The sequence below is a fragment of the Bombina bombina genome, chromosome 2, assembly GCF_027579735.1.
Source record: "Bombina bombina isolate aBomBom1 chromosome 2, aBomBom1.pri, whole genome shotgun sequence".
In the NCBI taxonomy this organism is placed as follows: Eukaryota; Metazoa; Chordata; class Amphibia; order Anura; family Bombinatoridae; genus Bombina; species Bombina bombina.
The window spans coordinates 799,043,437-799,060,263 of record NC_069500.1 but is presented as its reverse complement, the minus strand read 5'-3'; the positions used below and the strand labels follow the sequence as shown (position 1 = coordinate 799,060,263).

The 16,827-nt window shown below is 39.6% G+C and overlaps 1 protein-coding gene across 2 annotated transcripts in view; it reads left to right on the top strand.

Annotated features, from left to right (window-relative positions):
* The first annotated feature begins 879 nt into the window (after nt 1-879).
* ELAVL1 (ELAV like RNA binding protein 1) overlaps nt 880-16,827 on the top strand; it is a 47,619-nt gene continuing 31,671 nt past the window's right edge. For both annotated transcript variants that reach the window (XM_053702985.1, XM_053702984.1), the window contains exon 1: nt 880-997. The gene's annotated coding sequence lies outside the window, so the exon portion shown is untranslated. The remainder of the gene's footprint in view (nt 998-16,827) is intronic.

Genomic DNA, 16,827 nt, shown 5'->3' with positions numbered 1-16,827 from the left:
GTGTATAATGTCCCTTTAAGGACAGCCGTTAGCTATAACATTATATTCCGTCATAACGGCTTTAAAGCCCAGTGTAATTATGACGGAATAGAACGGCATAATGGATCGCGTCTGGGGGGCGTCCCTACAACCCTAGTAACGCCCTCCAGACCGCGATCAAATCCTGAAAGCACAGAAGGCTTAAGGACAGCGGTTAGCTATGACGTTCTATTCCGTCATAACGGCTTTAAAGCCCAGTGTAATTATGACGGAATAGAACGGCATAATGACTTTAAAAGGTTAATAAATCCTGTTCGGTTAGTGTTAGTTAGACTTCTATGGGAAGACGCTAACTCGGTCGCGATATTTGGTTTCAACTCGTAATACGCAAGCACGCATAAAAAGCCTCCATCTAGCAAAGTTTACACTACAGTGGGAGCCCTAAATTGCACTCCACTAATAATCTAGCAACCCATAATATTATTTTCCATAGATAATGGGTACATTACTTATTTATATATATATATATTTATATATATATCAGCTTTCTATCATCTAAACATCTATTTCATTTTCTGACTGTCCTTTTGTCTACAATTTTGTGGTGTTAATATTATACCTGCAAATTTGCCAAATATAAACTAATATTGTGTGTTTAAATGCATAGCGTTTAAATGGCACTTCTATACAAGGACACAGCCATTCTAGTGGCTCACTAGTTCAACTCCTATAGTATTGGCAGCCAGAAATGGCGCTTCTCATCAATACGGTGATAAACATATAGATAGACCAACTACAATCACTTTTTTGACATCAATAACCAATCAAAGCTCGAGAGAGGCGGGGTTTGCTATTCTGGGTCCGCGCCGGCGCCGGAAGATTCGGCCATGTTGGTTTTCATTTTTTTTTTTTTTTTTCCTCGTGTGACGACAGAAGCCGTTTGCTGCGCTGGGAACGTACGGACCGGGCCACGAACCGAGCCGCTCATCCAACTGACCAGTGCAGGGTACTATCAAGGGTAAGCGTCTATCGCTATTGCTAAAGGGATTAGATCGAAATACCGCGTGGCGCTGTAGCCGGTTCAGGCCTCGGGTGTATCCAGTGGCTTTAGTGAAAACTCCTACCGCTTGCGTATACGCTAGAGAGGCCCAGCCGTACAGGAAAGGCCGTTGCTCAACCTGGCCTACATAAAAATAGGTAAAGAGTTTCACAGCGCTTCTTATTTTTCGCGACTATGACTTAAAATGTGTAGTTACCTTGGTTCAATCATTCTGTAGGTTGGGCACTTTATATTCCGACCTCGTGCGCTTTCTTTGTTGCTGTAACGCGTTTCCCGGGTTTTTGTTTATTATTACCGTATCATATGATTGATTCATTATATATTTTTGAACACAGGGCTTTGCATTTTTTACATACAGGTTGTTTTAGGTTAATACAAACATTTACAAGAATGGAGTATCTTGGGTATTGATCGTCCTGATTTGTATGGGAAACTCAGAGCGTCCGTTGTGTGCAAACATTGAAGTCTGTGTTCTCTGTTGGAACAATTAATTCATTATAGTTGGATATTTTATAAGCCGACAGTAGCTAAATGTATGCAAGTAATACAGAATGAAACACAAACTTTTTATTTTGCATTGGGCTATAGACATGTTCTAAAAAACGTTTCTTATATATAGTTAGGATTACTGTAATTTTTTGGGTACTGCAGCTAAAGTTCAAAATTACTCAGCTTTTGTCCCCCCCCCCTGCATTACTAAATTGGAGGGTTTATTAAAGGGACATTCTAGCCCAAAACTTTCTTTCATGCTTTAGAAAGAGCATGCTATTTTAAAGTTTTCTAATTTACTTCTGTTATCTAATTTGCTTCATTCTCATGATATACTTGGTTGAAAAGCATATCTAGATATGTTCAGTATCTGCTGATTGGTGACTGCACATAGATGCCTCTTGTTATTGGCTCGCCCATGTGCATTGCTATTTCTTCAACAAGGGATACCTAAAGAATGAAGCAAATTAGATAATAGAAGTAAATTGAAATGTTGTTTAAAATTGCATTCTCTATCTGAATCATGAAATAAATATTTTGGGTTTCATGACCCTTTAAGGTTTTGAAAGGGACAGTAAAGTAAAAATTAAATTTTCCTTTTTCTGACAGAGCATGCATTTTTTAAACAAGTTTCCGGTTTAATTTGTTTAATTCTTTTTTCTTTGAAGCGCAAGGGCATCAATGCACTACTTAGAGTTAGCTGAGCACATCTGGTGAGCCAATGACAAGAGGGAAATATGTGCAGCCACCACCTGGCTCCCAGCAGTGCACTTTTGCTTCTAAGCCTACCTAGGTATAGTCTTCAGGAAAGTATATGAGGACAACGCAAATGAGTAAAAATGAAACGTGCAGCAAAGTAGAATTTGGACTGTCTATTGTCAATCTTGAGCTTGGTGTTTGACACTAATCTATACTATAATCGTGTTTGTAATGTCGCCAGTTACGCACGCATCCTAAAAAGGAATAGAGACAGCCAACAGAATGTTGGCTGCGCGCGCAGCCAAAATAATTCACCTGGCAGGGTGGTGAAAGAATCCACCGCAAATGGATTCTTTAACCACCCTGCCATTTTCGGAATCCACCGGGATGCAGCATAAGCAAAGTGAAAATCTTAGCTTAGGCCAATAAGATTTCTTACACTCATTCTATTGGCTGTTCACCAGCCAATAAGATTTCACTTGCTCTCATCCTATTGGCTGATGTGAAAATGTCAGCCAATAGGAATGCAAGGTACCCCAATAAATATGGGGTACCTTGCATTTAATCTTCAGTGTGCGATGGACGATCGCATGAAGAACCCCTACGCCGCTGAGGACCACCGCCAGAGGATCGATACATCTGAAAACAGATTGGTAGTTAGTATTAGATTAGGGTGTGTTTTTTATTTTTATAGGGGTATTAGTTTAGGTTTAAACTTTTATTTTGGATACTTTTTTTTTTTTTTTGTAACTTTAGCTTGGGGGGTTGTAGTTTTTAAACATAGACTGCCCTCTGGGCAGGCTTACCTCCTAGTGTATAATACATTTAGTAAATATGTGTTGTGTTTATATATATTTTCCCCCTCTCTCTATTATCTGTTCTGCCAATTAAGTTGAGGTTTTTCAATGTATTTTAAGCTAAACATTGGTTATAGGAGCAGTATATATATATATATATATATATATATATATATATATATATATATATATATATATTGTGTGTGTAATAGAAGACGGCACTCGCTGGACTTAAAGGGACACTGAACCCAATTTTTTTTTCTTTCATGATTCAGATAGAGCATGAAATTTTAAGCAACTTTCTAATTTACTCCTATTATCAATTTTTCTTCGTTCTCTTGCTATCTTATTTTAAAATTATATTATATTAGCGCTGCGGAATCTGTTGGCGCTCTACAAATAACCGATAATAATAATAATAAAAAAGCAGGAATGTAAATCTTAGCACCCAGCCCATTTTTTGGTTCAGCACCATGGATAGCACTTGCTTATTTACCCACCAATAAGCAAGCAAGAAAAATTAATAGGAGTAAATTAAAAAGTTGCTTAAAATTGCATGCTCTATCTGAATCATGAAAGAAAAAAATTGGGTTTAGTGTCCCTTTAAGGCAGTGCTTTCCAAACTGTGTGTCGTGACACATTAGTGTGTCGGCAGCAGTGTGTTGGTGTGTCCCTGCTTCAGCAAATTTTATTTTTAATTTAGAAAAAAAAGTAAAAAAATTTTTTGGGTTTCCGACTTTCCGCCTGCATGCTACGCATATCACATGGTTGACTCGTGATTGATATCTAGTGGGTCACAGATCATCTTAACCTATTGGCGCAGCTCAGTGGGAACTGAAACTATTCGCTTTGGTGGCACATTGGCTCCTGACTGCACGTGTAGTCTCCTCAATCGGCTCGTAACTGCATGTGTAGTAAGTGAGTGGGACAGCAGTGTGTTTGCAGCATGGGCAGTAGCCAGTGCAACTTTCAGAGCTCTGAGGGTGGCAGCTTAAACGCTGAGCTGAAGTCAGAAGTCAGTGGTTTTTTTTGCAGCTAGCTCCCACTAGTGCATTGCTGCTCTTGATATATGGATAGGAAGTGGAAGCTTAAAAATGCTTGATGATAAAATATGAGTGTCTTTATCTAATATTCCACCAAATATTCAGAAACTGTGTTCATCCCATCAACCTCCTACAGCTCATTAAAATAATAAGTAGCTATTGGTGATATAAAACTTTTTTTAATTCTTGCACATACTTACTGTTACTTGTAAATACATTTCGCTATTACAGGTATACCCCGCTCATACAGCGGGTTAGGGACCGGAGCCCCGCTGTAAAGTGAAAACCGCCTAAAAGTGAAACAAGACAGTTTTAGCTTTCTTTCCACTTGCCAGTGTGTTTAAAAACTTGAAAACATGTTTGAACTAGCATATATTAGGGGTGCAATAGGGCTAAGTTTCGTTTAACACTAGCACAGCACAGTATTCAATAAATACTGTACTTGTAAAATAGTGACAATTACTGTAGTAAAATTTGCCAAACTATAGCACTGAGACACAGATTGCACTGTAAAGCTGTAAACAGAGTGAACTACGCATAACAAAATAGTGCCAGTCACTTTTCTCGCAAACTCACAATGATTACAGCACTATTTCATAATGCTTGGAGGATGAACTTCAGCTCCACAAAGCGCTGTATTAGCGAATTGCTGTAAAGTGAAGCGCTGTAAAGTGAGGTATACCTGTATATAATTTATGTATGTGTCCGTATCTCTTAAAACAAGGTAGTTTAACCTCCTTTTTGCTAGTACAGCTGAATTACTGTGTCGCAAAATTATGTAGGTTTAAAAAGTGTGTCACCAACATGAAAAGTTTGGAAAGCTCTGCTTTAAAGATAAGCAATAGAAGCTTTTGTTTACGTGTCGTTTTCGGGGACAGCTCCCCTTCATCAAACCAACAATAAAATGTGACGAGCAAACATTTATACCCTCTAAGACCTCCCCCCAGTGAACAGAAATTGCGCCAAAAACGGTTGTCAAGGCAACCATACACTGTTTACACCAAAATACATACACACACAGATACAAGTTAATTAGTATCAGATACAATGTACCCAATCTATCCCAGAACATCCACATCAATCTAAGTGAACATATAACATTAAAAAGTACAAATTACAAGACAATGGGCTCCATGTACGAAGCAGCGAAAGCTGCTCCGGAGCCTTTGCGGGGCAGGTTCGCATATGCGAGCCTGCTTCCCGCAATGTAAGAAGCAGCGGTCATTAGACCGCTGCTTCCTACACCCTACGCCACCTCTTAGGTGGCGAAGCAAAATCACAGAGAGCTTGCTCGCTCTCGGTGATTGACAGCCCCTTCAGTCGCGCGACTGAAGGGGCGGGCATTACACACTCCACTGAGTGTGTAATGATACATACGGGCAAGCAGATCATTAGATCCGCTGCCCGTGTGTAGCGGAGGCGGGCGGAGAGCTTCGCGAGTTAAGAAGCTGTCCGCCCGCCTCTTAGTACATGGAGCCCAAAGTCAGGGACATAACTTGCTGCAAGCACAAAGAAGAAAGAAATGACATAGCAATGATAAAAGCATAGCAGTAATCTAAATATACATCATGATATAAATATATATACATGGCAATTTGTAATGTGTCCAGAGGAATAGCAGTGCAGCAAATAGGAAATACCACCTGTATTTTATTTGGGCTTTTGTGAGGTCCGTTATGGGTTTGAGTTCCCTATGCTTTCTTAGCGTGGTTGGGGCAATGTCTGCAAAAATTTGTATTGAGTGACCCACAAAATCAATAGTTTGCTGTTGTCTAGCCACTTTAAGGATGAGCTCTTTAATATGAAAATAATGGAGTTTGAGGACAATGTCTCTTGTGGAAGATTGTTGGGGTTTGGTTAAGGCTCTGTGTATTCTATCTATCAGGAACTTGTCCGGTTCTGTGTCAGGAACGAGCTGGTGAAAAAGAGTTAGCATTGTCTCTTGCAAATTTCTAATTCGGAGGTTGGATCTGAGAGATCTATTTTCGAGATCTTCAATTTGTTCCTCAAGTTTCTAAATATATTCTTCGTGTTCTGACAGATTTCTGTATGCGAGGAATTTCTTCAGCAATATCATCTGTTCTTTCTTCAAGTTCTGCTGTGCGACTGCCAATGTCTTTGATATCCTGTCTTAGGTCAGACAGCGCAGATTTCAGTTCCTCTTGGAATAATGTTTTAATCTGGGTAAAAGTTCTTTATTTTGGATGTCTGTAATGGACGGTGTGTGTGTTTCTGATATGCTAGTATCCATACTACTTCACGAAATTGTCGAGCCTTTGTCTAGGTGTTTTTGCTTAAGTTGAGATTTAGAAAGACACTCCTTGACTGTTTGTGTTTTGTTCTTCATCTTTACTCTGTTGACCTAAGTATTTTAAATTGTATAGTGAAACAAAAATTAGCTGTAGTCATGTAGAGAGCTCAGGGGCAGGAATGTAGAGGCGGTGTATCTAGTTATATGACCTTATTCAGCATTATAGCATCACTCCTCATTAGCTGCCGGGAAGTAGCTGTCAGCTCGCCGCCTCCCACGACTCCCTTTTTATTGTTCACCCATTATGAAAGCCATGGAGGGCACTCGTGGTCTAGGAGAAATTTCAAATTCTTCCTGGAGATGATGGGCAGTAACCTTGTCTTGAGACTGTAGCCCCTTTAATAAAACTCCTGAGATGATTCCCAAATCGCAGCCAATCAAGCTGCCTCTTTAGGCCAAGGAGAAATGGTGGTTTCTTATTTGGGTTGAATAAAAAAGGGAACTGTGTGTCTTTTATATTACAACTACATAAACTGCTTGTCTGCTAGGCTGTAACCTTTGTTGCAGTGTGTGTTGCCATACAGATGGCTCAGTTATTTATGTTGTAGCTGAATTGCGCCTAAGGGTGCGGGCCTTATATGTGAATATAAGGCTTCTTTTCCCACCAAGCTCTTAGGCCTTAAAAAACCCCTCCCCTTACTGCTCTGCTGTTGTAGTTCTCCTGCAGTCTTAGGTAAAGATGGTCTTGTAATTGTACGTTGTAGGGCTCCAATATAATTGCTCTTAATCTCTGAAGTGTTAATACCAGTAAGGTATGGTGAGACTAATGTCAGTCAACTCCTCTGCAGTGTTTTGTTTTATTTAAAGGGACACTGGACCCAATTTTTTTCTTTTGTAATTCAGAAAGAGCATGCAATTTTAAGCAACTTTCTAATTTACTCCTATTTTCAATTTTTCTTCGTTCTCTTGCTATCATTATTTGAAAAAGAAGGAATCTAAGCTTTTTTTTTGTTTCAGTACTCTGGACAGCACTTTTTTATTGGTGGATGAATTTATCCACCAATCAGCAAGGACAACCCAGGTTGTTCACCAAAAATGGGCCGGCATCTAAACTTACATTTTTGCATTTCAAATAAAGATACCAAGAGAATGAAGAAAATTTGATAATAGGAGTAAATTAGAAAGTTGCTTAAAATTTCATGCTCAATCTGAATCACGAAAGAAATTTTTTGGTTACAGTGTCCCTTTAAGGCAGGAAGGAGGGAAAGGATTTGCACAATTATACAGTAAAGTCCTCAGGGCAATATAGATGAGAATAAAAATGGGCTCAAGAACAGTTCGTATTTATATGCCCTCACTTAGTGCTCTTCTGATATGTGGGGTTAACAATGACCACTAGGTTTTTATGTTGATGCGTCACAGGGGCCCAATATTGCAGCTTCAATGTGGTCTTTGCTAGGCCAGGCCTATGACAACCCACTCTAGTCTCCACCGCTGTGGCCATGCACCACCTGTCAGCCTCTGATAACTGCAGGCCCCAACTTCCGAACGCTCCTCCGGATGTGCTTATCTAACCAACCGGGGGAAGTTGGCTGTCCGGATCCTATCTGGTTAGGTGCGTGTGTCTCCCGTGCTAGGCCGCAGCCGCGGTCTTTCCTACCGCCTCTCTGGAAGTGTACAGGAGTTGAGTTCCGTAAAGCGCCTTACAAAGTTGTCGGTGCTTTCTCAGGCGTCCTATAGGTCTCCTGACCTTTTATCAAAAACATTTAGCTTTTTTTTTTGAGCCCAGATAATTAGATTTTTGGCTCGTTTATAGAACTTTTAAGAGGAGCTCTGGATTAGTATGACCGCTCTGTTCAGCAGTTAGCTCCGCCCCCCCCAGCATGCAATTTTAAACTACTTTCCAATTTACTTCCATTGACAAAATGCCCATGGTCTTTTTTTTTTTTTTTTTTACACATTGAGTCACCAGCTCCTATTGAGCATGTGCAAGAGTTGATAGAATATAGTTATATGCATTTGTGATTGGCTGATAGCTGTCACATGATACAGGAGGAGTGGATATATGCATAACTTTGAATGAAATTTGTCAGCATAAAATCTACTCATTTGCAGTTTAGACTAAGTGCTATTGCATTTTTTATGCATTTGTTGATCATGCAAATCTGTTTTTACTGGTCTGGGATCCCCTTTGTTCAGAAATGGCAGACATGGCTTTTCCATTGCTTTTTGATAATTAGAAGGCCGCTAATTGCAGCCGTGCACCACACTTTTATTATTCCCAGCAGTGAAGGGGGTTAATCTGGTAGCTTTTAAGGTTAATTTTAGCTTTAGTGTATAGATTACCCTTGGCACTTCCCCCTGATCCCTCTCAAACAGCTCTTTCCTCCCTCACGTCCCACTGCTCACCCCTGTTTTAGACATTTTTTAATCACTTTCTTCAGTGTATGGTTACCCCCTTACCTTCCCTGATCCCTCCCAAAAAGCTCTCTAACTCACCCCCCTCTAAGTAATGAAGCTGTCTGTAAGTACCCAGTTTCTATATATTTTTTTTTTTAGTTTTTATTTAATAAAATTTCTGAAGTGTAGCTTCCTCCCTTACCCCTCTCCACTCAAGGCCTCCCCTACCTCTCTTTCCCCCTTCCTACCGCTCTTAGCATTAATTCAAATTGTATTCTTTATCTGGCTCATGAAAATAAACTTTGGGGTATCCAGGTCCCATTTATTTGGGGCTTGGAAAAAAAAAAAAACCCAGACAGAACTCTCACTTTCTGGTTTTTAATTTAAGCAATTACACTCAATTGCAAAGTGTTTATTAATTGTAAAATAAAGCATTTTTTGTTTTATAATTTATTTCAGCAGTTAAAAACTGCATTGCGAATTCGCTGCAGAGATCAAATGAAACTTTATTTTTCTTTTAAAAAAATATCTCAAATAGATTTTTCTTTGCTCTTGGTCTAACATCACATAATTAAAAGGTCAAAATGTAATAAAAAGGTTCATTGCGCACAAGAACGTCCTACATTCAGAAGTCACAACTTTACAGCACGGGAAAGGCTAGGGGGCGCGGTTGGAAGAATCCCTTAGAGAGTCGTCAAACAATGCACTGCTGCTTTGCCACATTAACACTGTTTATATTTGACTGTTAATAAACTTTGATGAATGAAAGCCCGTTTTTTTTAAAAATACTATTAAAAACAGGGGCACTCAATATCAACCAATACTGGAGGGAAATACAGCTGGTAATTAAGCAAGTAATTAATATTGACCTCCCCCTAGAACCTACCATATTTTTATTTAATGACTTACCCAAAATTAAATGTAAACTCAGACAAAGGCTACTTACTGATTATTTTATTAAATTGTGCTAGGCGACTCATCCCAAGGAAGTGGAAGTCCCTTCGGTTAGAGAATGGCGGACCCTAGTCACTAGTACATTAGCAATGGAAAAATACCAATACACTAACACAAAGAGATTGAATGATTTCCTTGGGATCAATTTTATTTGGGAAGAATATTGTAATCTGATACGGCAGAGCGGACACATTAGCTCATAGGCTGTGAGATACTCAGAATGTATACTTTTATGCAAATTTTTACTTAAACAGTGTTCAGAAGGAGTAAATGGTGTTTAGTTAAGACCTGCATACTATTAAGCAATATGTGGAATAGGAACATTTTTGTTCCTTTCCTTTTTATTAAATAAATATAGATAACTGTAGGGATAATTACTGACACAATTTTGTCCATCTCAATGTTAACTATTCCCTTACTGTGAGACAATAGTATTATTGTAACCTGTTTTGTTTGTTTGATTGTTTAATTTTGTATGCAATTTTACTTTCAATAAAAGAAAATTTTTAAAAACAAAACAAAAAAAAAACAGGGGCACTTTCATTCATCAAAGTTTACAAAGCAGCCGTTTTGATTAAAAACTTTTTTTCTTTTCACAGCCAGAGCAGCTTCCCCCACCTGGATTTCCTCTCTTCACACGTCAGCAATGACTAATCCGGCTTCCTACAATCACGGCTTTCCCCCCAGGGTAGTCATTGCTTGAGGCCATGCCGTGATTGGAGGAAGCCGGATTAGTCATTGATGACGTGTGAAGAGAGAACTTCCAGCAGGGGGAAGCTGCTCTGGCTGTGCAAAGAAGAGAGGTAAGTTTTTAATCAAAACGGCTGCTTTGTAAACTTTGATGAATGAAAGTGCCCCTGTTTTTAATAGTATTTAAAAAAAAAATGGGCTTTCATTCATGAAAGTTTACCTTCATTTTAAAGGGCCATTATAGTAAAAGAAATGAAAAAACAAAACCTACAATGCTCTAAGCTGAACATGCTGTTTTAATACTATTGACCCAGGACTATTGTGTGTTTAATCCTGTAGAAATACTGCTCTGGGCTTGCTGTGCACTGCTGGTCCAGAGTGGAAAAGCAGTCTAATTTATCAGCAATGCTAGTTCTACATATGAGTCACGCTGAGTGGTATTTTTACAGGGTTAAACGCACAGTAGTGCAGGATCGATAGTCTTAAAATTGCATGCTCTTTGGCGAATAACCAAAAAAAGTTATGAGTCTGGGGTAAAATTCTGGTTCTGAGCAGTATTCATGTAAAAATTATTTTTACTATAATGGCTTTTTAACAGAAAGTGGGCTCCTTATATAATCTATCAATACATCAGTGTTGATAGATTATATTTTTATACCTTATAACATGCAAGCCAAGTTTAACTACCCCCACTTTAATATTTAATCTACATGGTAAACCTTTTTGGTTCAGACAAAATCCTAACAAAATATAGTATTACATTTTCATATAACCATCATATATCAATTTGAGCTATATTTATATTGAGATACCTTATGACCACTGTTATTTATCTCCATCTACCTATATGCAATATCATTGACATGTTCTATGCCCACACATATATACACACACCACATCCATTTTTAAGGACTGTGTGAAGATAAGGATCCTCATAATAAATGAGCTACTACAACTATAGGTATAAAATAGATCAACCTTTGGGGGCAATTGAACTCATAATTTATTGTATGTCTTTTATATACTGTTACACAATATAGGTTTTAAATATCTTTATAATTTATCCCTTGGCATAATTTAATTAGAAAAGTTTAGTGATACACTCAATAGGGTGACTAATGGGTTAAATGCTTCATAAAGCCACACTAATACACACCTCCGAATTAGGTTAGCGGATTGGTCCATTGGTGACCAATAATAAGTGGGCACTGCTCTTAAATTATTTCACAGCAGGAGCATTGATCAGCTACGATTACGGCCTCTTGGCCGAAACATGTCAGCATTCAATGCTCACTGCTGAGTGTGTTTTAAACCCATATCTGCTGTAGACCCTCCTGGTCTTTTTTACCATATTATTGGAATTAATAAAGGAATTGTTTTTATCTCATCAGCCAGCGAGAACTTGTTGCAGGACCCTCAAGCGTACGTGCACCTGAGCTAAAATCTGATTGCAAGATATATACAGTGTGTGTGTATATATATATATGTGTGTGTGTGTATATATATATATATATATATATATATATTCAAAAAGTTGATAACCCAGTCACTGTTAAAGGGGCTTATCAGTATTCAAATGTGCGCATGCCTTTAATTTTAAACATAGGCATGATTGTAATGCACCTTTATTAGCAAATGCTTACAGTAAGTTATCACTGTTCCAATGATAGCACTTACTCTGCATGGATGAATGTGGAGCATTGAAATGCTGCAGCTGCTTAGTGAGATAGTGATAGTGTGTATGTCTGTCATCCGTTACCACTAAACATAGTAGAATAGCATAATCCCATAAATACATTAAAAAAATGCAAAAACACTGAATTTTAAATTAGATCTTTCTGACAAATGTTAAGGCTAGTTCTATTTTCCCTCTCACTGCATGATTTGACACCCATAAGCAAATCAAAAAATGCATATATGTATATTCTGTGAATCTTGCACATGCTCAGTAGAAGATGGTTCCTTAGAAAATGTGTATATAAAAAGGTTATGCATGTTTAGATAATGTAAGTTAACTGGAAAGTTTTTTTAAAATTGTGTGCTCTATCTGATTAATGAAATTTTAATTTTGACTTGAGTGTAATGTAAAACACCTGGGCTTGCAGAATGAGTTATCAAAGGTCCCTCTTCCTAGACCCCCCCCCCCTTATGCCTTTTGATGTGTGATGCCACCACCAGGAAATGCTGTTGAAAATGTACTTGTTATCAATGCAAATGGGGGCCATCTGGAGCCTGTACTTTCTTTCCTCGGATCTTGAGTGGCAAGAGACCCTTGTTTGAAAGAGGGGTTTGCCCATTTAAATAGGCTGCTTGTCTCTGAAATACATGTGATTGCCATGCAATTAGCCATCAACTGCAGTAGCAGTTAAAGCAACACCCTCTCAGTAAAAACATTAATAGTTCCTTTTCCTGTAATTTGACCTATAGGGCCACATTCCCCTCATTTGGAAGAGCCGTACTTTCCATGACAAACTGTGATAAACTGTCCCACTTGCCATAAAGAAACATTTATAATAGGACTGATTGCAGCCCCTATGTTCCCTGGCTTTGACATTACCCCCTGGACCAAAGCATCTTTCAATTCGATCTAAGTTGTATTACATTTATAAAAGCTTGAGGAACCTATATGCCTTAATAATTGGACAGAGGTGTGCATGGCCACATCATTGGTTAACATTACTGCTGGTGGACCCGCTTAGTTTAGTGTTACAGCTGCTTTGCCATGTCTCACCGTATGACTTGGGCTCTGTGCTGTTATAAGGTATGGTTACTTGGGATTGCTGTTTGATCATGATAGCAGTGTCATCCTGTGGTGGTGTTTGTGTTACAAGTCTTGTTCTGGTGGAATTTTCCCCCACACCTCTGTAGAGGACTCATCCTGCTGTCCACAGTCCCAGGTTACTGTTGCCAAGAAAATCTGCTCATGCAGTACCTGAGATAACCGGTGATTACCATGAAACCTAAGTAACAGCACATAGTGAGTTGTAATTCCATCTGGAGTGTAGCTTCTTATGGTGTACATGTATTAGAAAAGGTTGTTTTTTTATATTTTATTAGACAATACTCTACTAAACAAATCATAAGTCTAGTGCACAAGCTTGTGAGTTGGTCACTGCTAAAATCATGTTGTAGTCCATAGTGGGATATCTCCTCCTGGTCAGCAGGAGGAGGCAAAGAGCTCCACAGCAGAGCTGCATAAATAGCTCCTCCCTCCCCCCCCAGCCCAGTCATTCTCTTTGCCTGTGTTAGTGATAGGGGTGAGGTGTTAGTTTTGATTCTGCAATCAAGTTTTTTTTTTATTTTTAAATGGTGCCAGAGTGTACTTTTTTTTTTCTACCGGGCAGCTTCTGGATCCTTTTAGTGAACTTTTCCTAAGACCTTTCTTTCTTCACAGGACCTCAGGGGGAGTGGTGGACCTCTTGACACTGAGTATTTTCATGCTGTTCCTCAGCATGGAGGTAAGTGCAGTCTTTTTTTATTTCTGGGGCTTTGAGGCATATTCTCAGAAATGGCTGTACTATACTATTGCACTTTGGGATTATAGGCTCTGATAGGGATCTTCCTAGGCTAGCATGTTGGATGTCATTAGAAAGAGTCAGATGACAACCCACACACTGTAAAAAAAAATTTCCAGGCAGCCCGGCATCATTTTACATTAGCCAGAAGCGCTGGGAGGTGAATTATAGTGCTTATCTTAGAGTACGATAACGGGCATAATTTTATTTGTGGTTGGCTGACGCTGGGGAGATTTACTGTGTAAATGTGAATTACATGGCGTTTGATTGACATTTCCTTTTTCTCGGGTTTGTTGCTTGTTTACGCCCACGATGGGCGGTACTTGATTTTGTGCGCTTAGCTCTCGCAGTTACGCTTCAGTTAAGTTCAGGTGATACGAGTACTTGGAAGCAGTGTACTAGTGCAGCCCCTAGGTCCGCGTGTAACAATCTCCAAGCGGTCCTAGGCTCGCTGTTGGAGGGTAACGGTGGTCACGGAGACAGGTAGGAGCCGCAGCAGAGCTGCTGAGAGGTGACTGTGTTTTTTCAGGGACTGGTGTGTAAGCAGGGCCCATGTAGGGAGTGCGGGGTATATATCTGTCCGCTCCTAATTGATATTTGTTTTTGGCCATTTGTGGGGACTAATGTTTAAACGTTTTAAAGACACAGTACACTATTTTTCGTTACACCGATTTTTTGATTTTTTTTTATTTATCAGTGACTTGACCATGCTTGCCTTTGAAATCTGTCAATACGGAGGACATTGAACACAGTACTTGTCGTTCAACCTAGCCTATGTGTTTCCACCGTTTGCTCTCCTACCATGGGTGATTGCTCGGATCAAACAGGAGAGGGCTTCAGTGATTCTCATCGGTCCTGCGTGACCTCGCAGGACTTGGTATGCCGACCTGGTGAACATGTCATCTCTGCCACCGTGGAAGATTCCATTGAGGCTGAACCTTCTCATTCAGGGACCCTTCCATCATCCGAATCTAATTTCTCTACAGTTGACTGCTTGAGAGATTGAACGCTTGATTTTATCTAAGCGAGGGTTCTCTGACTCGGTCATTGATACCTTGATTCAGGCACGTAAACCTGTTACTAGAAGAATTTACCATAAGATATGGCGTAAATATCTTTATTGGTGCGAATCCAAGGGTTACTCATGGAGTAAAATTAGGATTCCTAGGATTTTGTCCTTTCTCCAAGAAGGATTGGAGAAGGGGTTATCAGCAAGTTCCTTAAAGGGACAGATTTCTGCTTTATCTATTTTGTTACACAAACTGATAAGGTGGTGGTGCGTACCAAACCTGGTTTTCTTCCTAAGGTTGTTTCTAACAAGAATATTAATCAGGAAATTGTTGTTCCTTCCTTGTGTCCTAACCCTTCTTCTAAGAAGGAGCGTCTGTTACATAATTTGGACGAAGTCCGTGCCTTGAAGTTCTACTTGCAGGCAACTAAGGATTTTGATCAAACATCTTCATTATTTGTGGTTTTTGCTGGGAAACGTAGGGGTCAGATAGCTACGGCTACCTCTTTGTTTTTGGTTGAAGAGTATCATTCGTGTTACATATGAGACTGCTGGACAGCAGCCTCCAGAACGAATCACGGCTCATTCTAAGAGGGCTGTGGCTTCCTCATGGGCATTTAAAAATGATGCTTCTGTTGAACAAATTTGCAAGGCTGCAACTTGGTCGTCTCGTCACACTTTTTCCAAATTTTCCAAATTCGATACTTTTGCCTCATTTGAGGCTGTTTTTGGGAGGTTCTACAAGCAGTGGTGCCTTCCATTTAGGTTCCTGTCTTGTCCCTCCCTTTCATCCGTGTCCTATAGCTTTGGTATTGTATCCCATAAGTAAGGATGAAATCCGTGGACTTGTCATGTCTTGTAAAAGAAAAGGAAATTTATGCTTACCTGATAAATTTTTTTTTCTTCTACGATATGACGAGTCTACGGCCCACCCTGTTTTCTAAGACGGGTTTTTCTTTTGTTAAACTTCAGTCACCTGCTCCTTGGCTTTTCCTTTCTCTCCCTAACTTCGGTCAAATGACTGGGTTGGGGGGGGAGGGAGGAGCTATTTATGCAGCTCTGCTGTGGAGCTCATAGCTGCCTCCTGCTTACCAGGAGGCGATATCCCATAAGTAAGGATGAAATCCATGGACTCGTCATATCGTAAAATAAATAAATTTATCAGGTAAGCATACATTTCCTTTTTTGTTCATGTACTCTACCGGTGTGAGTGCAGTGTGTTCGGTGTTACATCTTTTAACTAGAGATGGAGCTTTACTCACTTCAGTGAGGTCTAGACTTTGCTCCCGGCGCCTTTACTGAGAAAACAATGTCGACTGGGAGATTACTTGGGTGACACGAGGGGCGGAGTTGGTAAAAAAAAAAACAGCGCCAATGTTTTCTTTCCTCCCTCGTGTCAGTTATGAGTATAAGCTAGGAGTGGAGGATGGCGCTGTATAGTAATCTCTTCCTTTCTGTCACTTCCGGTTATCGTAAGACACACAGGTATTTCTGTCTAAATGATTGCGCATCAGTCAGCGCTATTATGTGCTCAGTTTTTTTGGTATAGGCAGGCTGCCTGACGCCTCAGTACCATCCTTCAGAACAAGCTGAGATATTGATAGGGTTCTGTAATTCCCTCATACATCTTCAATGTTCGACCTAGGAGAATAAAGATGTTTATTTCTTCTGTTAAGTGTGATCAGTCCACGGGTCATCATTACTTCTGGGATATTACTCCTCCCCAACAGGAAGTGCAAGAGGATTCACCCAGCAGAGCTGCATATAGCTCCTCCCCTCTACGTCACTCCCAGTCATTCTCTTGCACCCAACGACTAGATAGGATGTGTGAGAGGACTATGGTGATTATACTTAGTTTTATATCTTCAATCAAAAGTTTGTTATTTTAAAATAGCACCGGAGTGTGTTATTACCTCTCTGGCAGAGTTTGAAGAAGAATCT